Source organism: Chelonoidis abingdonii, chromosome 4 (assembly GCF_003597395.2).
Source record: "Chelonoidis abingdonii isolate Lonesome George chromosome 4, CheloAbing_2.0, whole genome shotgun sequence".
Classification (NCBI taxonomy): domain Eukaryota; kingdom Metazoa; phylum Chordata; order Testudines; family Testudinidae; genus Chelonoidis; species Chelonoidis abingdonii.
Genome location: NC_133772.1, coordinates 38,412,028 through 38,439,452, shown reverse-complemented (window position 1 = coordinate 38,439,452; position 27,425 = coordinate 38,412,028). Strand labels below are relative to the sequence as shown.

Sequence of the window (27,425 nt, the reverse complement as noted above, 5' to 3'; positions counted from 1 at the left end):
AAAAAAAAAAAAGTTTCCTGAGAAAAGGCTTAGGTGGAGTGAACTTCCCAGCATTGAAAGTAAACCACCCATGTGTTTCTCCTGGGGCTGGATTTGGCATGGATTGCTCCCTCGGGGGAGGGACTGCGAGGTCGCTGCCAGATTGGATTAGAGCTCAGACAGGGACTGCCTCTGTGGCTGCCCTCCTTAACGTGGATCAACAGAAGGGGTTAGAGACTAAAGCCTCATTTTGAAAGCTACTGTTAATGCATTCAAAACATAAACTGATACCATAGAGCACCACCAGCGCTCAGAACATGCGGGTATTTGCAGAATCTTTATACAAAATTCACAAAGCGCTTGGAAGGAGTTCTATTTCCCCTGCCTTGTCAACCTGCAAGCCACACTTAATCTAGGTAGATGTAGCTCGAGTCCATTCCTGCAGAGCGCTGGAAGCTCGCACTGCCCAGTGAAGTCAATGGGAGTTGAAGGCCCTCAGCAGCTCACAGGTTTGACCCCAAAGCTGGTGAAGAGACCAAAATAATAGTGTACACTACTACTACTAACAAAAGAGTATTCCTGCCAGAAGATGAATCTGTCCTCAAGAACATGACAGAACTGGCTGCATGCACGTTCCTGTCAGCAGTGCTGATTTATAAATATTTGGGGAAAGTGTGGAATCTAAAAGATCTTGGGAGAAGTTTGGAGGTTGACTTCAGTGTTAGTCTGAAGGGAGAATTAGCAGAGGGCAGATTCTCCAGTCTCTGAGCCAATTCATATCATCCGAAATTACCCTGTGCCTCTGTATGGACAGCCCTGTCAAATCCAAGTTAAGGAAAAAACCAGAGCAGGTTTCAGCTTGTCGTGTGTATGCTGATCACACGCCTTGCCAAGGATGCCATGTTGCACATCATCTGTGCTTCTATCAGAGTTAAAGAGTTTTGGCTCAGAACTGGGCACTTTCTTTCCTGGCTTTTGAAATTCTCTCCTATTCTTACTCTTTTTGTTTTCTCTCTCCATGCACTGGGCAGAAATGCTAAGGGTGAGGAAAAGCTGGTAGCCATGCTGGGCCTGACTCTCCATTGCCTGGCACCCTGAGGAGGCACTTAACCCAGAGCAAAGTGGGCGTGGAGCACGACCATTCTGATCTGGTGGCATTCTACAATCATTGCGCGCTGGTGTGACTACACACAGTGCAGGCCAAGGGTGAATCGGGCCCTCTCGTTGCAAAGGCCTGAAGGTGATTTTAAATAACTGGAAGGGCACAACTCCAATTTTATATGGCGTCTGATTTAAACATACCCCTTCCCCCAACCCCCTCTGATAGGGTCTTGTTTCCTTCCATTCCTGGGGAGGCAGTCCACAGACCGCAGTGGACATCCCTGCACTGCGTCGCTGCCTTCTTCCTGCTTCTTCTGGGGTCCCTTGGAGTCCCTTCTTCTGGGGTCCCCTGCCTTCATCAGTTCCTGAGGATCTAATAAGGGCTTGATGCAGGAATCTCTGGATGGTATGGCCTACCTGTGTTATGGAGAACATCCGCTAGAGGAACACAATGATCCTTTCTAAAATCCTGATTGCCTTAACATCTGTTACTCCATAATAATAATGAGAGCTAAGGCCTACATTTTCACCGCTTTAGGGTGCCCCCTTGAGAGCCCTGGGGCTTGATTTGAGTCTGAGTCCCCACATTCCACGTGAAATCAAGGGGAGGTGTGAGTGCTCTGAAAATCAGGCCCTAGGTACCTCAAGATGGAGGTACCCCATAATGGAGACACCCAAAATCAGGGGAGCCTTTTGGGAATTCAGGCACAGATAAATAAACGGGCATTGTATAGAAAAGTTAATTACAATCTTTTTAAAAGACCCAAATCAAAAGTGCCAGAAAGGTGGGTCTGTAATATGAGTCATTGATATGGAAAAACAGCTCCAGGTTCCCCAGGCTCCCTGGGAATGGCTCAGTGCCTTTGTTTGTGGAGAGTGCCGTAGCTTTTTCTTCGTGCCCAAAGCCTCGAAATGTTGTCTGGTTTTGGTTTTCCCCTCTCCCATTCTGCAGTTAGTGAAACCTGCCACCTTGCCCTATAATTAGCACAGAGTCCACAACAGATAGGAACAGACCAAGAGACCTTGGGAAACATTCCTAATCTCAGCAGCAAGTCTGACTCAGGTGGCTGGGAGAAAACGAGGGTCTGATTCAAAGCCCATCCAAGTCAGCGGGAATCTTTCCATTGACTTCACTGGGTTTTGGATCCAGACCCCTTAGCGCCAGATAGTGCAGATGCTTGCTTAGGAGGTGCACTGGCGATTTCAGAGTGAAATGCTCTCACATCCAAATAGCACAAATGGGAATATTTCTCCCTCCTCCACTTCTGACTCAGAACCATGAATCCAGGACAGTTAATTCTCTCTTTCCAACCTGGCATTATACACTAAGGGCTGGCTCATCAGAGAAGTCAGTGGGAACAGTCTCGTTACTTTCAATGGGTGCAGCACCAGACCTGAAGTCTCAAGATGAAAAGAATCCTATACCCTCTTTTTTTCCCCTCTCGTGCACTTTGTGTTTACATTATAAATCAGAGACTGGGCCAATCAAAATAGGGAATGGCTGTGCGTGTGAGACTCGTATTCTAATGAGTAGAGCACTGTCTACCTCCTGAGTACAAGAAAAACTCCAGTTGAACATAATGTTCTACTCCAGCCAAACTCCTAACATGGCGCTGAATGAGGGGCTCTGTGTTCACGCAAAGTGTAGAGAGTGTCTGTATGAATGGCAACGTGTCCGTGTCTCCTGGCTGAGTGTTTGCATTTGAAGAGCTTTTCCTCGCACACACCTCCCCCAGGAGCCAGAACTGCATCACATTTGCCATTTGGCTTCTCCAAGCTAGGATGCACTTGACTTCTAAAGCAGCCGAGAGCTATGACAAGCAGTGGCATGTATGTGATGGTGTGGTCTAGTGGCTGGAGTGGAGGACAGAATGTCAGGACTCCCAGCTCTGTCACTGACTCACTGTATAACTTCGGGTAAGTTGCTTGAAGGAGCTATGCCTCCATTTTAAGAAAAGGGTATAATATACTGATCTACCTAATAGTGGGGGCTGTAAGTAAAAGAATTCTCAAGAGTTTTGAGATCCTCACTTGAAATAGGGTGGAATATACCCTTGATGCATTGTTATTGAATGCCCCAAACTACACTATTTAAGCACATCAATCAGAAAATGCAAAACCTTGCTTCCTCCAGCAGCTTTACTCTCAGGCAGGCTGCACATCAGTGAAAGCACTTGTCATTTAAAAGCCCACAGTCACTCACAGTGACATGACAGATCACAGTTCTTTCCTTATACTGAGAGTAATAACTGTTACTGCAGCTACAGCCATATGGTAGGTCAGTGATTGGCTTCTTAGGGTATGTCTACACTACAGGATTATTCCGATTTTACATAAACCGGTTTTGTAAAACAGATTGTATAAAGTCGAGTGCACGCGGCCAAACTAAGCACATTAATTCGGTGGTGTGCGTCCATGTACCAAGGCTAGCGTTGATTTCTGGAGCGTTGCACTGGGGTAGCTATCTTGTAGCTATCCCATAGTTCCCGCAGTCTCCCCCGCCCATTGGAATTCTGGGTTGCGATCCCAATGCAAAAACAGTGTCACAGGTGATTCTGAGTAAATGTCGTCACTCAATCCTTCCTCCATGAAAGCAACCGCAGACAATCATTTTGCGCCCTTTTTCTCTGGATTGCCCTGGCAGACGCCATAGCATGGCAACCATGGAGCCTGTTTTGCCTTTTGTCATTGTCACTGTATTGTAGTGGATGCCGCTGACAGAGGCGGTACTGCAGTGCTACACAGCTAGCAGCATTCATGTACTGTTGCCTTTCAGGTAAGCATGAGATGGTTACCAGTCATTCTGTACCTGCTGCTGCTGTTCATCGGGTGCTCCTGGCTGGCCCTTCGCTGAGGTCGGCCGGAGGGCAACAGACAAAAATGGGAATGACTCCCCGGGTCATTTCCCTCCTTTATGTTTATCTAAAAATAGAGTCAGTCCTGCCTAGAATATGGGCCAAGTGTACTAGAGAGCCACTGCATCAGAGAACCAGAGAGCAACAGCCGCTCCGTGTCAGATCCCGCAGAAATGATGAGCTGCATGCCATTCTAGGGGTGCCCTTGCAACAACCCCACCCGTTTGCTTCTCTTCTCCCCAAACCCTCCTGGGCTACGTGGCGGTATCTTCCCATTAGTGTGATGAAGTAATAAAGAATGCAGGAATAAGAAACACTTGAGTTTTAGTGAGATAAAAATGAGGCGGAGGCAGCCCTCCAGCTGCTATGATAGCCCAGGCAGACATTAAACGGTGTGTGGGAGAGGAGCCCAACCTCCCGCTGCTATGAAGTCCAGGCAGTACAGAATCTTTTCTTTAGGATGAAAAGGGGGGGGCTGATGGAGCTCAGCCCCAGTTGCTATGATGAGGACGGTTACCATCCGTTCTGTACCATCTGCCGGGGAACCAGGAGTCATTCCTATTTTACTCAGGCACCCATGGCCGACCTCACCTGAGGCCAGCCAGGAGCACTCACGGGATGATGACGAGGACGGCTATCAGTCTTTTGTATGGTACCATCTGCCACTGGACGGGAGGAAGGGAGAGATGCTGCTGTTTCAGTGCCGCAGCACCCCGTCTACCAGCAGCATGCAGTAGACATAGGGGTGTCATTGAAAAAAGTCAAGAAATGATTTCTTTCCCCCTTTTCTCTTCACTGGGGGAGGAGGGGTAAATTGACGAGATATACCCTGAACCACCCGGACAATGTGTTTGACCCTACAGCAATTGGGAGCTCAGCCAAGAATGCAAATACTTTTTGGAGACTGTGGGGACTATGGGATAGCTGGAGTTCTCAGTCCCCCTCCTTCCTGCTATGAGCGTCCATTTGATTCTTTGGCTTTCTGTTACACTTGTCGCACAGCACTATGCTGGCTGCCTCTGTCTCTCATAGCCTGGAGATTTTTTTCAAATGCTTTGTCATTTCGTCTTCTGTAATGGAGCTCAGATAGAACAGCGATGTCTCTCCATACAGCGATCAGATCTAGGATTCTCCTACGGTCCATGCTGGAGCTCTTTTTGGATTTGGGACTGCATCGCCACCCGTGCTGATCAGAGCTCCACACTAGGCAAACAGGAAATGCAATTCAAAAGTTCGCGGGGCTTTTCCTGTCTACCTGGCCAGTGCATCCGAGTTCAGATGGCTTTCCAGAGCGGTCACAATGGTGCACTGTGGGATACCGCCCGGAGGCCAATACCATCGATTTGCGGCTACACTAAGCCTAATCCGACATGGCAATACCGATTTCAGCGCTACGCTTCTCATCGGGGAGGAGTACAGAAACCGGTTTAAAGAGCCCTTTATATCGATATTAAGGGCCTCGTTGTGTGGATGGGTGTAGGGTTAAATCGGTTTAATGCTGCTAAATTCGGTTTAAATGCATACTGTAAACCAGGCCTTAGTGATGGTTATTTTAAGCTAATCATTCACCTGCATAAATATTTAATTAAAACCACTACTTAACACACGTGCTGGAGACCAAGTTAACACGTTAACACAATACAATAATCTCTAGTTTGCCCTCGGGAGAGATTTCCTTGTGTATAAAATACCTCTGGCCCTCAACACCAGTTTGTTATCTGATTTCATAAGTGATCCATAAAGCTGCTCTTAACAGAGCGGACAGGCAAATGCATTGCAACATTCTGCTTCCCAGCAAAGGCCCTGTCTATACTAGGACCCCACGCCCATCAGATAATTTATTGATAAGGTTGAGCTTAGTGAGCTGTGTGTGACTGGGAGGCTGTTGCAATTCTTTTCCACCAGCTCCACCTGAGAGATTAGCTGCTAAGGATGTTTTTGACACTCCCCCAATGGTGGGTTTTAAAGCTGGACTCACTTGCCTCAGGCTTGCAAAGGGATAAAGTCTCTCCATGAAAGACTGAAACCAGGGGTGGAGACATTGCTTTACATCCATTGGTTAACAGAAGAATGCCCTCCGCAAGGAGGGGCAGTAAATGCAAGGCCTAGGGCTGAGCATTAAGAATTTACAAGTGCCTGCTGGCTGGCCTGCCTCCCCGGGGGGGGGCGGGATGGATTCTCTGGACCAGGTTCAGTGCTGACTCACACACCCTGATTGATGTCAATGGGAGTGCAGCTGGGTGCAAATCCAGACTGGTGAATCTGGCCCCTCCTACTTAAGGAGATGTTCTCCATTTCTCAGGGTCCTTTTCTTGTTAAACTGCTGGCTTCTTCAGTCTGTTGAGTCGAGAAGCCTCTGTCAGGCTCCCCCAGTGCCCTTATTGGAATAAAGCTGCAAATATTCCCGTGTCTGACCCTACAAGTGAGTAGCTGCTTCACCTGCCCTGGGGTCACCCCCCTCCCCTTTCCAGGGGGGGTCTCAGGCAGTTCACAGATGCATTCAGTTGGGATAAACTGTTGCATCAATAAATTCCATTTACAAGCGTGGGAATTTTGAGCGTTTTTTTGCTGGGGGATGGAGGATTTAGATGTTTCATCTCTTGAAACCATGTCTGGCACTTTAGAGCTTTTTTCAGTCTGTAAGCTAACTATTGTTGTTTTCATCTCCCTCTCCTCCCGCTCCGTTTTTATTTCTTACTCACGTCCTGTCTATATATTTTTGGACACTTGCTAACAATTCACTTTGGGCTGAAACCTGGCACTTAGGAACTCAGCTGGGAGTGTCCCTATAAAACAAACAAGACATTGTTTGAGCTGGTCTGGTGGCAGCACAACCACATGGGGGGAGGGTGTGAGTCTCAGCCCTAGGCCTGGCAGGGGCTGGGAGTGCTACTGAAGCAGCCCATTCAGCCCTGGACAATGTGTGGAGTGGCACTGATGAGCTCTGGAAACCCTACTTCCCAGAACCCCTCCGGGGATCAATAGATTTGGGAGCCATCCATGGCTTGGGCTTCTGTTTGACATTGGTGAATTGGAGGAAGTCTTGCACAGAGGGCTGGCTGGAGCTGATCAACAATATGCCATGCCCAGCATGTACCTGTAGGGTAGCATGGCTCTGAATGATGTGGCATTTCTGTAAGGTGATATCCCTGCAGCTGCTCCTCCTGTGTGCCCGACACACTTCTGCTATTAATATTTCATGCCTGCTAGTCTTCTTTGCACCGCTGCACAAGAGGTGCCTGTGACAGCCAGCTCCATTTACAGCTGCAGCCAGCAAGAATGAATGGATTTTTGTTTGGAGTCGTGTTAGGTTTCCTCACCCCTTGTGGTTAGATTCCTCCTATGGGAGTAAATGGCTCTGCAAGGGGTCGGGGAGCTGATCCGGCCAGACTGATTTGGCTGGCAGGATCAGAAGGCAGTGGGAGGCTGTTGGATGTAGATTACATCCCGTAAACAAATATCAATGTGTCTAAGGGCCAAATTATCAGCTGGCATAACTCCACTGACCTAGTCCATTGACTCCTCCGCTTATGTAATTCCACTGAACGTGGCCCTCAGCATCTACAGGGGAACAAAATCCCAGTGTTTGTGCTTGACTGTGTGGTAGATATGTGGGGGGATCTCAGTCAACATAGGAGCATAAGAATTACTATATTGGATCAGACGTGTGGTCCATCTAGTCCACTATCCTGTTTCTGACAGTGGTCAGCAGTAGAAGGTGCAGGAAACTCCACTATAGGTAGACATAGTCTAAACCTCCCAGGAAGGTCTCCTTAATCCCTAATAGTTAGAGATTGGTTTAAACCTGCAGCATGGGGCTCAATACCCCTTCCAGAATTTGTTAGCATTAACTGTTATAACTTTGGATAGTCGTGTTATCCATGTAAATGTCCAATGTCTCTTTGAATGGTGCTAAATTCTTGGCCTCAACGACAAGCTAAACTGCACTGCCCAATTTACTGTACAAAAACAATGTTTTCACTGCATTTGTACAACATCAGTTTACTGTATTCCAGCAACGTCTTCACTGTGTCCTTTTTTTCATGATGATGGGTCAGATTCTCTGTTGCTTTACACCAGTACAAAGGGGTATGCGATGCTATTAAGACAAAATAAAACTATACTGAATCCAGATCTTCTGCATTCCACTCTTAATCACAACACCATCATTCCTCTCGGGTTTTGTAAGGAGTCTCTAAAAATATTACTGGTGGCAGAACCCCAGTAATCTGGATCTGTGGTTGTTACTTGAGCCAGTTGAAACTCAAGAATTTCCATTCTGCAGGAAATTTTTTGAAATTTGTTTTTATTCCAAATTAAATGATGACAAAAAAAGTCTCACCAAATGCAGTTTTTGAAAAGCTGTCATTTTGGCTCAATTAAAATGTTCCATTTTGATCAAATCAAAAAGTTGTGTTCCACTTTCAACAGGTTTTATTTATTTTTTTAATTTGTAATATCAATTTTGAAATGTCATTTTGAAACAAAAATCAAAATGTTTCATTCTGTTAACGTCAAAAGGGAATGTTTTGACAGCAAAATGCTTTTTTGGTTTTGTTTTGTTTTGTTTGTTCTTTGGTTTCTTAACAAAATTTTGTCACAATCAACAGGAAAACTTTCAATTTTGACAAAATGGAATTTGTCAATGGAAAACTTGTGGCCATCTCTACTCATGACATCCTCTTCCAAGTCAGAGCTCCGGGAATAACTAACTTTGTTTGTTTCCAAACACAGGAATAAGAGCAACAACAGACTGTCGACTGAAAATGAGGATAAGTGAAGGTTTTGGTTTTCAAAGTGCCATGGAAGCAGAGTGCTGGCTTTCAGTCAGGTGAGTCCTATTGAATTTCATTGAAGTCATTTTATTTCTTCAATCGCCACTTCCAGCTATTGATAAAGAAACACATCTGCTAAAGGTGCAAACACAGAGGCATTGTGGTACCAGCCAGCTATGTCTGAATCATAGATCATCCCTATATGGTGCTTGTTTCAGTCTCTCTGATGACAGGAGTTGGGATTAGAACCAGAATGTGGAACAGGGATCCCATTTTCTGAAATCCTGAATTACCTTTAAATGCTTCGGTATAGCTCTACAAAGATTGCCCTCACCTATTGCAGCCTGTCATGTCACTGCGCTGCATCTCTGTGTTAATATACAAGGAGCATATACTCAATAGACAAAGTGGGGGAGAACTAGTTCAGTTTGCCATTTAAAAGGTGCTAAGGCAGGAAGGATGGGTGGGGGGTTCAGTTCCCTGCTCCACCACAGACTTCTTATGTGGCCTTAGGCAAGTCACTTAGCCACTCTGACTCAATTGCCATCTGTAAAATGGAGATAATGCAACTTCCCTACCTCACAGGTCTATTGTGAGGATAATTACATTAAAGATCGGGAGGTGCTTGGATATTATGGTAATGGGGCCATACCTGGAGAGGGAGATGGTGTGTCCAAAGCACACAGTTTGGATCTGGATCTCAACACTTCCAACACCAAAGTGTGTCACAGATTGGGCTGAACCCTAATCCCAGATTCCAGTACCGGCTGATGCATTGCCTGCCTTTGTTCAAAGCCTAGTGTATGGTTCTGCAGGTAGTTTCTGGCCATGTTTTAGTATTTGGCCCATTCTGTTAAGGAGAATTTTTAGAGCTGTGGTTTATGTTCACACCAAGTGTGAGCTGGAATGATGTTCTAATGAGATGCCCATTTCGCTCACGTTTGAATTTGAACTCTGCAATCTGGTCTGCTTAAAAGACAGGCTAAAGCTCTGAATTCTCTCTAGTAGCTTGAATCTAGTGTGCAGTTGTAATTATTGGCATTTTAGTTGGCACTGAGGACTAGTCCCTGGACCTACACAGCAAAGAGTGTGAGCCTCTACAGTTAGAGCTAAAGCAGAACTAGTTCCTCTAGCTAGGAGCTGTCGAAAACGTATCCTCTGTGGATCAGGCCCAAAGGAGGATGTATAACACATACCGAACGGTGAGTTACACAGTAACCAGAATGATGCCCCGATAGACCTTCCAAATGAAGTCTGTTTGCTTTGCCCTTTGTTTCATTTCACATGAAAGGATGTGTGTCACTGGATTTGTCCAGGAAGCTTAAAAGGGCCATTTCTAATCTTAATGATGCAGAAGCATTTTAACAACCACAGCACAAATAATTAACCTGGAACAAGGGGAAAAAAGCTGTCATTGTATCTGAGCTCTGGACCCATGTTGGGGATCTTGCTCTGTGTCACAGAACATCAGCCATGTGATTTCCCCTAGCTCTTTATCAGAGCTCTTGTTCTTGGGCCAAAAAGTAGAAGTTGTGGTAGGTGCCTGCTGCAACATGCTAGCTGGCAGAGGAGGAACCCAGCGGAGTGGACAATAGTGGGCAATAGTCCAATAGGGGTGTAAACGTCGTCTGTGCAGCACAAATACTACCTCACAGACGTAGGATGCACCAAACCCCTTGCAATCAATGAACCCATCAGGCCTTTATCAGCTTCCCCCAAGTTGTCCCCTCTGAGCTACCAGGTCTCTTGTATGTCTGTGCAGAGGCTTGGCCCTGTTTTCCAGCCCCGAAAGGTGTCACAAGTAAAGCTCTGCCTGTGGGCACAAAAGAGGAGCACCCTTGTTCGACACCCTTGTACTAGTTCCCAGGGGACAGGTGGGCAGGGAATGAGGGGATCAGGACTGATGCTCATCTAATGGAAAGGCACTTTTAAAACCATGCAGGGCAGCAGCGTGAGCACAATTGGCCTTTGTGAGCTCCTGGAGCTGGCAGGGAAGAGCCTGGCAACAGAGACACCGTTTAGCCTCAGACTGATGGTCTCCTGGAGCTGAAGGGAGAGTTAGCGGTGACTGTTTTAAGGGCACAGTAACCTAAGTCAGTTAATACAGCCTGTCCAGCCTGAGGCTAAATAGCAGTGGAGAATCTGGCTCAGTGAGAACTTTCAGGCAGTGGAATGGCTTCCCAAGGGAAGAGGCAGAAACCCCAGCTCTTGGAGCACTTCAGAGTAGACAGGACAAAATCCTTTAGGGCAGGGACTGATTCGTGTAGATTTTCCAGACTGTAATTAAACTCACCCTACGTTCTCTCTGAATAGTAATCAGGACTACTGTTCTTCTGCACCCCATCTACTGGCTAAGGGAGCTGTTAATAAGGACACACAGCCATGGACAGCTGCCAATATGTGTTTTTAATGCTTCATTTTCTAGATCATTGTTATGGCCAACTCCAGCTAGGATGACAAGTTATTCACTTTGATGTAATTACTTATTAAAACTTGAACACCCGTTGTCACATGGAGACACAGCAGGAAAAGGGTCCTCCCAGTCAATCCCACGCGTGACAGGATCACCAAATCAGCTGAGCATTCCCAAGGTGTCATCTGCACGCACTGGCAAGTGGTAGCTATGATCACAACACCGTGCATTTTGGTCTCTCTGTCCTGCTAAATCTGCTCCTGTCCAGTTTTAGTTCTCTTGAGTCTCAGTTGGCTGGGTTGCTGCTTATTGCAGCTAATTAAGCTTTGGTTTGTTTTTGTTTTGTTTTTTTAAAGCAGCTGTGACCGGCAGGAGTAATTAACCTTTAGATGTTTTCTTCAATGTTCAGCCCCAACTGAGATTGATCAGTGAACTGAAATCAGTGCCCTGAGCCTTTCATGACATGTTTACTCTTCCCTCCTCATTTCCAGGCCAAAAAATACTTTATCCACATTCCTTACATGCCAGCCTACTTCAGGTTTAATTTGAATCACATAGGGTACTGCCTGGGACTCCAAGATACTGCCTGATTACAGCAAATCTGGATCTGGATACCAGCCCCAACTCTCCTCTCACTAGCATTGGTTTTGCACGGATGTAAAACTATAAGGCCAGATCTTCAGCTGACATCAGTTGGTGCAGTTGCATTGGAGCCATGCTGAGGCTCTGATGTGTAGATTGAAGTTACTCCTGGTTTATATCACCATGAAAGAGAGATCAGGCCTGCAGCCTGCTGATTTCACCCACCATGAAAATTTGGAGGTTTGCTGATATAGGATTTTCGATCAGCCCATTATAGAAACAGGAACTATCCAGTAGTGGGTCTGAATTTGGGGACAAATTTTAAACCCTCCTTGAAGTCAATGGGACTACTCACACACTAAAAGTTAAGAACGTGCTTCAGTGCTTTTGTGGATCAAAGCCTAATTCCCCAGGTAGCCACACTGACATCTATGGGCCTGATTCAAATCTCACATTGGTGTAAATCTGGATCAATTCTGCTGAAGTCCATGTAACTGAGATCAGAGTTTAGCCCTTTGGAGTTGAACTGGGGGTAAATCAGCATAGACTCTGGCCCACACTATCGATCAGAAAGGCCTTGACTATGCTAAGCACCATCACCTGCCATCAGTATGTGAATTCCTTAGTTCCAGCAGGTTAGTATCAGAAATATTAAAGTGAGGACGTGAAGGGATCCCAGAGAAGTCCCACTTGCAGCAATTATCAGGGAGGAAGCAAGTAGTCTGATGGGTTAAGAAAATCCGCTCATGAAGTCAATAGAGCTGGACTGATGAGGCAGGATCCAGATTGTTTCGGTCATTGTTTAGGTTGAAGGCTGACTTAGGGGAGAGTTAAAGTTTGGAGTCACTAACCCAGAAACCTGGTGAGATTAATTATTTGTGAGAGAGTTCTGCCACCTAGGGCAAAAGATTCACGATAGCAGGAGCTGTCGGGAGACAAGCTGCATCTGAATGAGACCATTACAGTGGCTCTGGCTTTGGAACTAAACAGGAACCAAAACCACTGGGGCACATTTGGATGCTGGTATCTCACTCCAAACCTCCTATCACCCAACTCCCATAAAATTCAAAGAGGGTCCAACTTTGGCCCATGTCTGTCGTTCATAAACCCAGCACTGTTGTTCCTTATACCAATGAAAACCATTGTAATGATCGTCTTGAGCTGTAATGTAGTCTTCGCTACAAAGTGTGACTCAGGTACTCTTACACTTAAACTCCAAGATGATTCCATTCAGCTGTCTTAGGCAAAAGGAAAGTTGTCTGGGGTAGGATGTAAACTGTGCTGGTTATGGGGAGTGTTGGTCTGGAGGACTGTGCCTTTCCATTAGCGCCTTTCTTCCTATGGAGAGCATTTCGCTTTCGGAGTTACACAGCGCTGGTGAATTTCACTGCTGGATGAATGGTACTTTGGTTTACTGCCATGCAAATGGACTGCACTTTACCCTTGTGGTATATAAATCTGGACAATTTGGGACTGATAAGGCAATAAACAACTGAGAAAAAGAAAACAGGAAGAAATAATTCAGAGAAAATAAAGAGACTATTTTGAGCTGATACCAGAATTGGGGTCCAGAATGAAGGAGAAATTTGCTGTCCTTCTTGGGAATTTGCATTGAAAGAACAAATCCTAATGAAACTTGTAATATTCTTATTAGTGCCATATCCAGCTGGGTGCGTTTCTCATTCGCTCTAGTGGGAGTTCTTATGCAAAGGCTGTAATTGGTCCCTGTGGTTTAAAATCCAGATTTTCGCTGTGTCAAAGCAGCTGTATGCTGCTCCACCATGGCAAAGCTCCCCTAAAGCCTCTTTAACTGGCCACAGAAGGATTCCAGCCCCAGCAATGGAGGAGAAATCTTGCCAGCTACTCCATGCAGCCCTCGTGGAGAGATGGTTGGGAAAAAGGAGCATGGCTAGGACACCCCTTCACCCTTAATGATCCCTAGTTGCCATAACAACAGCTGTTGTAATTCACACCAGTGGGCCAGAGCAGAACAGCCATGTTCCCCCTCCTCAACACACACACCTTTTCCAGCCCTACTTGGGTAAGATGCACTATTCTGCTACATGGTTTAAGCAAACGTAGGGTCGAGATGGTTTGCCTGGCTGCTGTGGAGAGCAGAGCTGCTCCTAGAGACATACAGAGCAGGTGGCAGGCAGCCCTAAGCATTCAAAGCAGGGAGGCTGAGAGCTACAGCAATGAAGTCATTATTTTTCTTTTTCAGCCAGTGAGAAGGCGGGAGGAGTGGGAGCAGCAGGAGTTGAGTGACCCCCATTTTCATGGTGGAAAGCCCCAGTCAGCTGTAGCTGATGTGGGGGCAGGGCATAGTTCAGGTGGGGTGTCCGGAAAGCATGGGCAGGAGGATTTTGGCAGCACTTTAGCTGGGGCAGGCAGGGGATTCGTTAGAGAGCCTTGGAGAGGACAGCATGACAAGTCTGAGATACAGATGCACTCGGCCTGCCTGCGGTCAGTTTCACTGGCTTAACTAGCTAGAGGCTCGGCCACACAAGTATGTAAGTGTGGGAAACAACTGGGACACCACACCTATTGTTGTAGAATAACCAGGATACCTGGACAAGCCTGAAAGTAGGGCCATTCCCATCTCTCAGGGATACATCTTCTGCCTAAGTGGGAGACCAACAGGGCCTGATCTCAAGCCGATCAAAGTCAAATAGAGTCTTCCCATGTGGAAGCAACAGGAGCCTGCTGGTGGGAGGAGCAGACTTAGAAAACTGGTGCCCCAACCAAGAACTGTATTTCCTCTGAAAACATCAGACTCACACTGGTGAGGAGAGCATCACAGAATGAGCAGCTTCCTTTGTCTCAGAAAATACACCCGTTGCTCTTTCTGTGTGACTTTTGCTAGCAGGGTGTTAGAAGGGCCATCCTTAGGATTTATGGGGCCCTACGTGGTATTATTAAACTGGTGCCCCTATGCCGGATGGCAGCCCAAGGTCACAGCCTGGTGGGGAAGGGGGAGGAGGGACGAGACAGCAAAGGATAATGAGATGCCCTGCCTGCCTCATGGTGGTGGAGAGTCACAGTTCCCCGCAGAGACTCCCATACCCTCTCTCTCATGCAGAATGGACATGAAGAAAGTACCTAATTAAAAGCACTAAAATTTGGGAATAAAAAATGTCAAGTCAACAGGTTTGATATGCCTTGTCATAACTCTACTCAGATTCTGAACTATAAGTTCAGAAAATGAGATGCTAGCATAAAACCTCCAAGCTAATTACCCGCTTAGATCTGATAGCGGCTGCCACCAGCCGGAATTCCAGTGCCTGGCTCACTCTGGTCTCCCCAAAACCTTCCCTGGGGAGCCCCAAGACTCAATGCCCTGAGTCTCACCAAAAGGGAAATACACCCCTCCCCTTGTTCCTCATACTTTCTTCCAGGCTTCCCCTCCCTGATACCCTGGAAGATACCCTGTTTCAGTTCCTTGAACACAAACCAGAGAGATCAGGTTCTCTCACCCTCACTAGAGTCCCTGCAAATGCAAGCTTTGTAACTCTAACACAAAGAGATTTTCTCTTCCCCGTCTTCTTCTCCCCAATTCCCTGGTGAGCGGCAGACTCATCCCATTGAGCCTCAACTAGGAAAAAATCCAACAGTCTTCAAAAGAAAGCTTATATAAAAGAAAGAAAAAGACATAAAATGGTCTCTGTACAAGTGAATATACAGTTATTGGCTAAAAGAAAAAGGAATAAACAGCCTTATCCAAAAAGAAATACAGTTTAAAACATCCAGCAAACTTCACACATGTAAATACGAAAAAAAAAATAAGCCTATGCCTTCACTTTGTACTCACAACTTGGAAACAGAAGATTAGAAAGCTGGATGAGTAGTGGATCTCCTCAGAGACTAGAGAGCAACAGACTCAGAACAAAGGACCCACACCAAAAACTTCCCTCCCTTGAGATTTGAAAAATCTTGTTTCCGATTGGTCCTCTGGTCAGGTGTTTGGTTCCCTTTGTTAACCTTTACAGGTAAAAGAAACATTAACCCTTAGCTATCTGTTTATGAAGCCTGAAGTTTGTCAGAGATTATTTGCAAAAACTTCGTAGTAAGGGTGAGTCAGCTGTCCTGCTGAATCAATTACATCTAATGGAATACATGATGCAGCTCTTCTCTGTTTTACATTTTCTAATCAGTATTTCTAAGCTGAATTTATATTTTAAATGTACTCAAACCTTAAGCCACATTCAGATTCTACATATTAACTACTGAAACAAGACATATTTTAATTAATCAGAGAGGTTATGTGTTCATAACAATGTTCATTGCTTTTAGAAAAAGGGAACAGTATTACTTTGTGTGATCTCTGTAACAAGAACATGGTTATGAATTTCACCAACTTTAAAAAAATATGTTTCCAAGATTTTAGGTATAACAAGGATTTTATGTCTTACTAATGTACTGTTTGCTGGAGGGTTCTTTTAAACTAGTTCATCGGATAGTCAGAAGTAAAGAAAGGGAAATCTTTGTGCAGCTATCGGAAGGGAAGGACTGTTGTCCCTTAAGGGCTCTCTTCAGTAGGGATTGGGGGAGAGGTGGTGAAGGGATGGACAGAAAGGACAGGAAGACTTGGAAGCACTTTTTTTTAACTATAGTAATTAAAAGTGTGTATTTTAGATAAGGGAGGTCTTTTGAAGGATTATTTTAAAAACTGTATGTCTGAAGATCCACACATTTAAGGCTAAAGGATGTTGTGCATCTAAAACCTTATGCAAGCATTTTTTAGAAATGTGATTTTATAATCTTCACCAGCTCACTAATGAAATATTTTAAAGCAAATTTTAACTAAGGTCCTGTAGACTGACTGACATGTTCTGTGTAAATATTACATTAATGCACAACTGTTTTGTCAGTAAAGTCAGAAACTGACAGTATAAAAATTTATTTGGGCATAAGCTTTCGTGGATAGCTGATGAAATGGTTCTAGCCCACAAAAGCTATGCCAAATAATTTGTAGTCTTTCGGGTGACACAAGGACTCGTCCTTGTTTTTGCTGGTACAGACTAACAGGACTACCACTCTGAAACCTGTCAGTATATACCTTGGGGTTGGCAAATGCCTGTTAAATGGCTTTATTACCCCTTGAATGTCTCTTTAACAGTTTCAATGTTGTGCTAATAGGTCTGGCAGGCTGGAGGTTTTTTCACTTTTAACTACTAGATTCCCTCCCAAGGAAGTCTCACCAGGCTAGAACAGCCATCTGTGGGGGCCTGCAGGAAGGTCAGAACAGGGATAGGAAAACAAGCGGGTGGACACTAAGACCCAGTGGTGCCCCCAAATTTTCAGGTGCCCTACGCAGCTGCCTATGTTGCCTATGCCTAAGGACGGCCCTGGGTGTTAGCATGGCTGGTGTGGACAGGAACAGTTTTTCTGAGAATCATGGTATGGAATAATGATCCTCCTACTCTGTAGTCCAGAGCATGGTTTCTAACGAGTCTGTCAGAAAAAATATTCCCATCCCCACAAGCTAAGGAAATGTCTCTAGAGTTCTGCGAGGAACAAGCCTGTTTCAGTAGTGGTGTTGTGAACACTGACGAGCTGTAGCCTGGGTGGAACCTAAGTGCATTCATTATGCAACCAAAACTAACTGTGTGAGGCTTCCAAATTGTTGAGCTACATGGACACTTTCAGGGCAGATTATTTCCCTTTTTTAGTTGTGATTCCTACTCATTTATCCAGATGACCTGGACAAGAAAACAGATCAGCTTATCCTCGGCATCATGCATTTCACCAAAAGAGGATTACCAATCACTCTGCCACCAAAGAGGTGCATAATGTGAATGGAAACCATTTGCTTCCCTTCAAAGGGAAAAGCTTTCCCTTTGCATACAAATCTGTCCAGCAAAAGGGGCCTTTTCTGTGCAGTATCAGAGCAATCGGAGTTGCATGCATTACCTGCTCCCTAAGGTGCTCCAGCTGAAAGTTAAACTCTCTTGTTTGCAGTGACTAGCTGTCTTAGGGATGGGTAATAGGATATATTTGCCCCAAAGTTGTCTGTTCAAATCCAGTGCAGGTAGGGTGAATTGTTGTCACCCCCTTAAAGGTATATGAAAGACACACAAAATGTCTTAGTCTAGCTTCCAGTGGACAAGTGTCCATCCCAACACCATTGACCCTAAAATGCATCTCGACAGAGAGGCCAATGATTGAATGAGTCTTGGGACTCAAACTCCCCTCTAGCAGTGGCAATTCCCAAAGATAGGATAAATAGGACACATGGTCATGTGGGTAGGGCACTGGACTGGGAGTCAGGAGCCAAAGTTTGTTTCCAGCTTGGCCTCAGATTGCATAATGTCTAGTTCATTCTTGGCTGGGGTCCAGAGTCCCTGCTGTAATATAGGTGGGGTAGTGTTTGGGAGCTTCCACTACCTATTCTGTGGCTAGAGAATTTCAGATTAGGAGTAGCATAATCACATGCAGGTTGTTTACGAAAGCTTTTCAATAAGGCTTCTTATTACGGATGAGTAGAATGGGAGAGGAAGAAAGAGGTATCTCAAAGATCAGGTGAGAGGTTTTGAAGGCCCTTAGCTAGTAATGTGGGCACTTTGCTATCTATCTAATGAACATGGGTCAAATGAGACCTTGGCAAAGGAGTGATGCTGCAGTGTTAGATATGCTTTGCACTGCCATTGTGACATCATTCCAGGAAGAACAGTTGCAAAGGTTGGGCCATTTGGGTGTGTTTTATTGCAGGGTGGGAAATAATCCCTGGACATGATGTTATTCCATAAAGTCCACGGTCTTTCAAAGGCACAGCCTCTGGGGAGCGTCTCTCAGAGGAGATGTTTGGAAGGCTGGCAGATTTGTGTATATTTGGGTAGAATCAGCAGGTAGGTTTATTCAGATCATGCTGAAATTATAAATTTGTGCAAGGTGTAAGTCAGGGCAGAATTTGGCCCTGTGCTAGGAGAAAATGGTTGTCAGCAAAACCACTTAACCTTCCTGGAATCAGCATTCACAGAAGAGAGAGAGACCAGGATGTGGGGGAGAGAGGGAGCAGAGAGAGGGAGAAAGGAAGAGAGACAGACAGGAGGACATAGCTGAGGGATCCAGCCCTGAGAGAATCATCCAGGCAATAATTCTGTGAGATTATAATTGCACTTTGTTCCCCCACCATCTCAATGCGGGATTTTTTTTCATGCTCCAGAATAGTTAATTGATCACATGTGGTGCTCTGAGTTGTTTCCTATAGACATTCCTCAACCCCACCACCACACGCACTGACAATACATAGATATATTTCACTTTTTCCTTAATCTGACAAAACCTCTGGAATATTTTTTGAAGCATTTGGGGCCTTTAGAACTGTGGGGCCTCTTAAATTTCTGTCATCCGAAATAAGGAACCTGGACAGTCACAAGCCCATCTAAAGGGCTGCAACGCACAAAGGAAAGTGGATTGTCTGATCCAGGGGTCAGATCCTCAGCTGGAGCAAATTGGCATAGCTCAATTCACTACCACAGCTGATTTATACCCATAGCAGATTCTGCCTAGTCTGTGTCTTTAGCGTGGATTCAGCTTTCAAGTGCTATACTCCAAAACCTAATGATCAGATCTTTAATATATCAGACAAATAATCATGGACCTGCATTAAGCAGCACCTGGCACTGGTAAGCAAAACCTCATCCCAAGCAATCACTTTAAGGTTTGTACAGTGCCTAACGCAATGGAGGGGCAGGTCCATGACTGAGGCTCCTAGGCCTTACCACTATACAAATAAAGTATCCCCATGTAGTTTCCAGTGCAGTTTGGTTCTGCTTTATCATAAAGACCAACCTATACTAGATAACCAGTTTTGGACACCAGCTGAGGATCAGGTTCAGGTCTGACCGCAAATCTAAGATGGTAATTAAATAATTTATATTACTCTAAATGTCTCTTGTTTAAATGAGAACAATATGCTGCCTGGCATGACAATTTCTACTGCATTTATTTGCATTTCCATAGCAAAGTCCGTGGCTTTCAATCTCCCTTGTTACGACAGAGCCTTTTAAAAAGGTCCGTATCTCCAAAGAGCTTAGTTATCAGGGTCTCTTCTTCTCCTGAACCATTCTTTTCTGTGCCCAAGAAAATCACTTGATCACACAACTAACTGGAATCTTGAACACACAACTGCAAGCTTTACTGAGGAATTCTTGGAGCCCATATTAGCTGTATTTTTTTGACACCAAGAAGGCTCATAGATAGCTTCTTAGGTGGTGGACAGCAGTAGCTCCATTGACTTCAATGCAGGTAAAGACAGTTTACACCAGTTGAGGATCTGTCCCTCTCACTGAAATTGCTTTCCCTGACATGGAAACTGGCCTCAGTGTGGGGCAAACCCTGCAGTGGCAGCTCAGTGACTGCAATAGGATTTTTAAATGAGCAAGAACTGAAGGACCTGTCCCTATTTAATCTTCCAGACAGTTCTTGGAACATTTTCAAAGCAGCCCAGCAAAGGCAGAATCACACGGAATGGCCGTAATTATAGGAGACATAGCATCGTATTTTACTGCGTGATTGTTTCACAATATGAGGAATAATTCCCAGAGTTTAAAAATACATCAGTCGACACTTCAAAGAAATCTAGTCTCGCCAAATGTCCCCCTGAGGACATTTAACATCCAAATAAGCTAAACGGGGAGAGTATATGGGCAATATCTCTTGCTACAGGTATAGAATGAAAGATTTCAGAGAGTCTGCACAGTCATGGGTGAGCCCCGCAGCTCAAAAATTACTCCCACTAGATTTTTAAGGACGGTGTAAAATTGTGTGCTGTGGGACGACCCAGCAAACCAGCAAGTAGGAAAGGACCCAAATATGAACAGGGAAAATTCCTTCCCACTTCTCCGGAGAGGAGGAAACCCCAACATTTGTTTGCAAACAAACAGAGCGACACAAAAATACCATCTTCAGACTTCATTAAAAAGCCTCTTCTCTGCCAAACAGCCATCCCCTGCCAAGAAAGTGCCACCTACTGGAGGTAGGACACTGGGCAGGAAAGGGAGAGAAAAGGAAAACACTGGGAAAATTGCTGCTTTTTCCTTTAGAGAAATCCCTCTCTCTAATGTCTTCCAGCACTAAATTCTTACCACCTTTCCCCGCCCCAAACACACAGGCTTCCCCAGCTGCATGGCCCCATTCTTTGAAGTAGGCACATGTCACAGAGAATAATGGACTGTGGAGAACTAAGAGGTGAGACTTACCAGTGCTGAAAAGCCTCTGCTGTTTCCTGGTCTCTATTTCCTCTCCCAATTAGCTGTGCCCTGTTAGGGGAAACTCGCTGCCATTCTCAGTACACCAGGTGCCCCGCTGCTTTTCCCTCAGCAAAGTGCTTTGGCTGATGTGGATGCAGCCCCAGTGTCCCAGAGGCTTTTAGCTGAATAGTTTAACAGAGAAGGAGGGAACCCACCTAATTTTCCAGGGTGGCTCCTTTTTATATTCACTCTGCCCCCTCTTCCACTTCAGTCTCCCGAGCTTCACTGAGAGCAGGTGACAGGGATCTGGGCAGCGGAGGAACAGCACAGGGAGGGGAGGGCTGGGAGGCAGGGAGAGGTGGAGCCACAACCAGACAACAGGTTACTGTGTAACTAGAAGCTTGAGGCCCTGGCTGTCAGGCGGCATTCTTGGAGCTGCCTCCAGTGCTGGGCACCTCTGCTGACACCTGGCACAGCGGGAGGGAGGGTGGGAGAAAGAGCTCCATGCTGCCTGGGCTAAGGGCAGGCAGGGCTTTGGGGCAGATGCTATTTCTGTTTTCTGGGCAGCAGAGGCGTAAGAGAATGAGGGGGCGAAATTACTGACCTGGCTGTTCAGTTGGGGGAACAACGAGTCTTTTGTGAAGCACGAGCCACCTCTCCCAAGCTTTCCATTGGCTCACAGGCTCACTCTGTCTCCCTAGGTGTTTTTTCCTGCTGGGGTAATTAAGGGCCTCCCTGCCTTGGCATCTTCAATGTGGAAATTTGCAGTGAGGCAGAGGATGTGGACAAACAGCCTCCGTTTTGGGCAAATGCACACAGGGCCCGATGCAAAGCCTATTGAAGTCAAGGGGTAGATATGAAGTGCAGGGAGGAAAGGGCTGATTCTACCGTCACGCTAGTCTTGTGCATTGAAATCAATGGGTTTACACGGGCAGGTTGGGCTCCCAAGCGCTGTTCCAGCTTCACTGCTGTGTTAGTGTTCCATACAAGATGAACGAGCGCTAGTAATAGCACCTCCTCCTAATTATATGGGAGCCAGCCGGGTCCTGATCCCACGCCTCTCAAACCTCCTAGAGACACATTCTGCTCTTATGACAAGTTAGTCTGTAGCAGCCGTGTTAGTCTGTATCCGCAAAAAGAACAGGAGTTCTTGTGGCACCTTAGAGACTAACAAATGTATTTATTTGTTAGTCTTTAAGGTGCCACAAGTACTCCTGTTCATTCTGCACTTACTTTGCATTTACACTGTCATAACTAACTTCAGTGGAGTTACTCCAGATTTACACCCATGTAAATGAGAGTGGGATCAGGCCCCCATTGAGTTTATTGAGAATTTTGGGTGAACAAGAAATGCCAGATCAGATCAGGAGAGAGTTTTCAGAGGCATGCGATTCACTCAACTCCTACTCTATGGACACAGAGGATCCATCATGACTGTTGAAGGGCTGATGGCACCAAGCAGAACACTTGGGAAAACCACTTTAGTAACTGTTCTGCTTATAGGTGACTATTTTCAGGGTTCATTAAATCTGTGGTTGGAAGGAAGGGAAATAAAACACTTGGCTGGACAGATGAGGGAATTTTTTTTAAGTGTTTACTGGGCAAGATTTTGAGGGCATCAGAGTATATATTACTGCACCATTGGGAAGTTTGTGTATTCTCATGCTTCGGAATTGGTACCTCCTCAGGCTCTGATCCTGGAAACTCTTCCACACATCCTAATCTTTAGGCCTGGTTTACATCTAAAACTTAGGTCACACTAGCTACATCTCTCAGGGGAGTGAAAATTTTTCACACCCCTGATCAACACAGTTAAACTGACCTAAGCCCCCATATAGACACCTCTAGATTTACTGAACAATTCATCTGTTTACCTAGCTACCCCCTCTTGAGAGGTTTGATTTATTCAGCAACAGAAAACACCCCTTCTGTCACTGTAGCAAGTGTGTACATACAGGGCTACAGCAGCAGAGCTTGTAGACATGGCCTGAGTCCCATGAGAAGTCCCATTGGTTTCAATATAGTTAGAGCTTAAGTACCTCACTTCAGAAAGAATGGGACACATTCCTGTCTCCATCTGTTTGGTGGGGAAACCAAGGCAGAGAGTAGTTGTCAAAGGTTATATAATGTGTCAGTTCTAGAGGTGGAGCTAGAACCCAGGTCTCCGTACTGCAGGTAGAACTTTTCTTATGTCCTGAGAGAGGGATTCCTTTGGAAACCAAGAAGTCCCTTCAAATTTTCCAATGTTCTTCCTCTTCTTCAAAGGCCAGGGGAGATCCTTAAAGGATGGTACAAGGCACTCCCCTCCCATCATGGGCAGACAATGCTTACCCTGAAACTGTGCTTCTGTTATTGGGCTATTCTGATGTATCTTTTGGTAAAATAGGAAGAGAGGACATGTGAATTGTGCTTTGGGGTCCTCGGAGAGAAGGTGCCAATCCTGCATGCTGAGCTCCATTTGGAAAATCTGGGCACTTATTTTGGTGTCTGAATGGGAACCGAACTCTGGGAAACCTGGTTAAATATTTGTAAACTATTATTACTTTAAAAGAAGTGTCTCTGTACCTTTCCTACCAAGTCTCTCATTTCAGCTATGCAATAACATGCTATTTTAAGATAGTGCCACCAGCTGAGGGGCTGGTCAGTTCATACTGGCGCCTTACCCAAACCATGTATAATGGGGGCCTGAGTGTTGACACATATTCCATGATACCACACACCTTTCTTGCAGTCAGGAAACAGATGAGCAAAACATTTGTGCCAATTCACTGGTCTGGTAGTAATAGCCTGAGCTCCTGGAGTCCAAGCTTGTCACACAGTGTTTTCTTGCCCTGGCATGTTACGGGAGGGGACTTGATTTTCAGCTTTCTACCTTGCATATGTGCAGTACTACCTGGAGAGAAAACGCCCCTGCTGAGTTCTTACCAGTGGAATGTCGCATGACAAGGTGCACACAGCGAGGCTGGACTGATAGAGATTCAGTTTACTGAATGACAGTTATCGTTTTAGAAGCCCAGCTTTAAAAGAAGAAAATCCTCTTTCACCACCATACAAATAGTGAGACATACCTTGTGTGTGTATATAAGACACAGAATGATTCCTTTATTTTCCTAAAAAATGCTTTGTAAACCCTGTATATTTTACAACATCATTAAAATGAAACCACCCCTAGGGTGGAGGGCAAGAGGCAGATAGATAATAACCATCACATATAACAGGGAGGGGACTGCTTAGCCAGCTCACTGGAAACAGCCTCTACTCTTTTATGAAAAGCATCTTGGGATCTTTAATCTCATCCAGAAAGTGAATAGGACCTCCTGGTTTAAAATTTCACACACAAGGTCCTTCCTCAGTAACCTGTATTATATACCTTTGACTTACTTCAGAGTGATTAATGGCTGAATTGACCTTCCCAGGATGCACCCCTGTAGTTTCAGGGATTCTAGGGACAACACACTTTAAGCTTAACACACTAAGATATCCCATTCTGGCTGCGTATGTGTGATGTTCTGTACCTCGTGGGAACACCCTACACCCCTATATTCATCCTTATAATATAATTGTGTGGTATCCAATGCAAAGTTTGTCATGTTGAGTGTCTTCGGAAGGCTCATGATGCACTGAGCATTGTTGTTATAGTGATGTTATAGTAATTGTTGTTACAGTAATGTTATAGGTTGTAATTTCATATATTTAGTTATGAGGCTGAAAATGTGTCCTCGTGGCTTAAAGCAAGCCCAGGCAAAAACTGTCCAGAGCAGAGAGGCAGTTCACACCTCATCAGGGCATGTATGGAACAAACCCAGCCCAGCCTCATAGGAACAAAGGACTCTGGCCTAGGCAACAACAAAGGATCTGTTGGACTCTTGAGTGAGTCACTCCACTTCCTTTGGTCAGTTTGGCACTGTGATGAGGTAATGCTCACCTCATTCTGAAGTGAGGGGGAGGCCAAAGCCAAGAGGGAAGAAAGAACATGATAAAAGGGAGAGATGTTTGCCATGCTCCTCCTCTCTCTTCCACCTCCATTTACAGACATCACCACCAAACAACTGAAGTGCAACCAGCCAGCCTGTGGTGAGAAGCATCTAAGTTTGTAAGGGCACTGGAAGTGTTAAGATCAGCTTAGAATGCGTTTTGCTTTTGTTTCATTTGACCAAATCTGACATGTTGTGCTTTGACGTATAATCACTCAAAATCTATCTTTTATAGTTAATAGATTTGTTTGTTTATTCTACCTGAAGCTGTGTGTTTGGTTTAAAGCATGTCAGAGATTCTCCTTGGGATAACAAGCCCGATGCATATCAATTTCTTTGTTAAATTGACAAACTTTATATAAAATTGCAGTGTCCAGCGGGCATAACTGGACACTGCAAGATGGAGATTCCTAAGGTTGTGTCTGGGACCGGAGATATTGGCTAGTGTCATTCGGTTGCACAGTCCATGGAGCAACTTACATGCCAGAGGCTGTGCATGAACAGCCCAGGAGTGGGGGTTCTCGCAGCAGAGCAGGGTAAGGCTGGCTCCCAGAGTCAAGGATTGGAGTGACCTGGCAGATCACCGGTCTGGGTAACACCAGGGGAACATCACACTATGCTACACATAAATTATGGAGATAGCCACATGGGTCACTGTGAAATGCTATATCCTATGACAGTGGTTCTCAGCCAGGGGTCTCGGGCCCCCTGGGAGGCCATGAGTGGGCTTCAGGGGGTCCACCAAACAGGGTTGGCATTAGACTTGCTAAGGTTCAGAGCAGAAAGCTGAAGCCCCACCTCATGAGGCTGAAGCCTGAGGCCTCAAGCCCTGCCACCCTTGGGCTGAAGCTGAAGCCTGAGCAACTTAGCTTTATGGTGCCTCCTGTGGCATGGGGCTCCGGGCAGTTGTCCCGCTGGCTACCCCCTAACACTGGTCCTGGCTTTTATATCCAGAAAAACAGTTGCTGTGGCAAAAATGGGCTGTGGAGTTTTTATAGCATGTTGGAAAGGCCGTGGAAAGAAAAAGGTTGAGAACCCTTGTCCTATGGGAAAAGGTACATGGCTTTAGGCTATCAGTATAGACTCCTGAGAGTGCCACTACCCTAGTAAATAATGAGTGTTTAGCCTAAAGGAAAAGGAAAGGAATCGAAAACTGGAAGGGCAAGGAGTGACTTAGAGGATTAGGAAGTAGTCTAAGGGCCTGATCCAACCTCAGTTGAAGTCAGTGGGAATCTTTTCACGATTTCAGTGGGCTTTGGATTGTGCCCTAATGCCAGAGCTGGAAATAATCAGCACGTTGTGTATCAGCAAAGTCAAGAATGTGACAGCTTTGATTGTCCACCTCCAGTGGTATAAACCAGAAAATGATCACTAAGCACTGAGGAGAGTTTCACACCTGCATGAAATGAAATGAACTCCGGTTAAGCATGAGGGGGGAAGAGGGTAATGTAAACTTGTATCAGACAATTGTATAGAAAAGGTAGAGAGGGTGAATTGCAGTGGCCATTCTCTTATTACAAGGGGACATTCAATTAAAGGAAAGGCACCAAATTTAAACTGAAAAAAAGAAAAGCTTTTCCACACAATCAACAGATAACCTGTGGAACTGACCGCCACAAACCATTGAGGCCAAGTTCTTGGTGGGACTCAAAAAGGGATTAGAGACTTATATGGCTAATAAGAACATCCTGAGCTAGAATAGTAAATATTTAAAAAAACCAAGAGTTTGGGCAGGGATAAGAACCCTCCTGCTTTATGGCACGAGCCATCCTTGAACTATTAGAGCTTAGGAGGGAACAGTCCCTCTTGGGGCAGGTTATCCCATAGCTCCTGGGTGCAGGGTTTCCTGCACCTTCCTCTTCAGCAACAGGTGCTGCCTACTTGTCAGAGCATGTCTGCACTGGAAAGTAAAAGTGTGTTTGTAATGTAGGTAGGCATACCCATGCTGGCTTTCATCTAGTGAGCTTGGCTACCTGATGGCAGCATGGGCTTTAGCATAGAGTAGCAACCAGGGCCCTGGCAGGCTTCGCAGGTTGCTGAAGCCCGAGCTGCTGCATTTTTGCTACTATTGTTACCCCTGCTAGCTAGTTTAATGGGGTTCTTGACTAGGTTGGCCCTGGTCTGATCTGGTATGGCAATTCCTATGTTCCTACAAATAAAGTGTACTAAATTCCCACAAAAAGTCCTGTGGCACCTTATAGACTAACAGATGTTTTGGAGCATAAGCTTTCGTGGGTGAATACCCACTTCGTCATGCGTCTGATGAAGTGGGTATTCACCCGCAAAAGCTCGTGCTCCAATATGTCTGTTAGTCTATAAGGTGCCACAGGACTCTTGTCGCTTTTTACAGATCCAGACTAACACGGCTCTCCCTCTGATACTAAATTCCCACAGGCAGATAAACACAAATCTTGCTTTGTTGTGGATAAAGCAGCTGATGAGTTCTTGAGGAATGCAGAGCTTTGTTTGTATTTCATTTTTCAGTTTTATTGTTGCTTGCAAACGAAGGCAGCCCATGAAACAATAAGGCCTGGAATATCTCTCCAAAATCTCTC

At 45.4% G+C, this 27,425-nt stretch overlaps 1 protein-coding gene and 1 long non-coding RNA gene across 4 annotated transcripts in view; one reads left to right on the top strand and one right to left on the bottom strand.

Moving 5' to 3' along the window:
• Positions 1 to 21,209, bottom strand: part of EPS8L2 (EPS8 signaling adaptor L2) — a 122,651-nt gene extending 101,442 nt beyond the window's left edge. The window contains exon 1 of one of the 2 annotated variants that reach the window (XM_075065071.1): positions 20,889 to 21,209. The gene's annotated coding sequence lies outside the window, so the exon portion shown is untranslated. The remainder of the gene's footprint in view (positions 1 to 20,888) is intronic. The other variant, XM_032804205.2, reaches the window with a different exon arrangement.
• LOC116838796 (uncharacterized) overlaps positions 1 to 27,425 on the top strand; it is a 77,174-nt gene that overhangs the window by 32,920 nt on the left and 16,829 nt on the right. For both annotated transcript variants that reach the window (XR_004376990.2, XR_004376989.2), the window contains exon 2: positions 8,670 to 8,766. This is a non-coding gene — a long non-coding RNA (uncharacterized LOC116838796). The remainder of the gene's footprint in view (positions 1 to 8,669; positions 8,767 to 27,425) is intronic.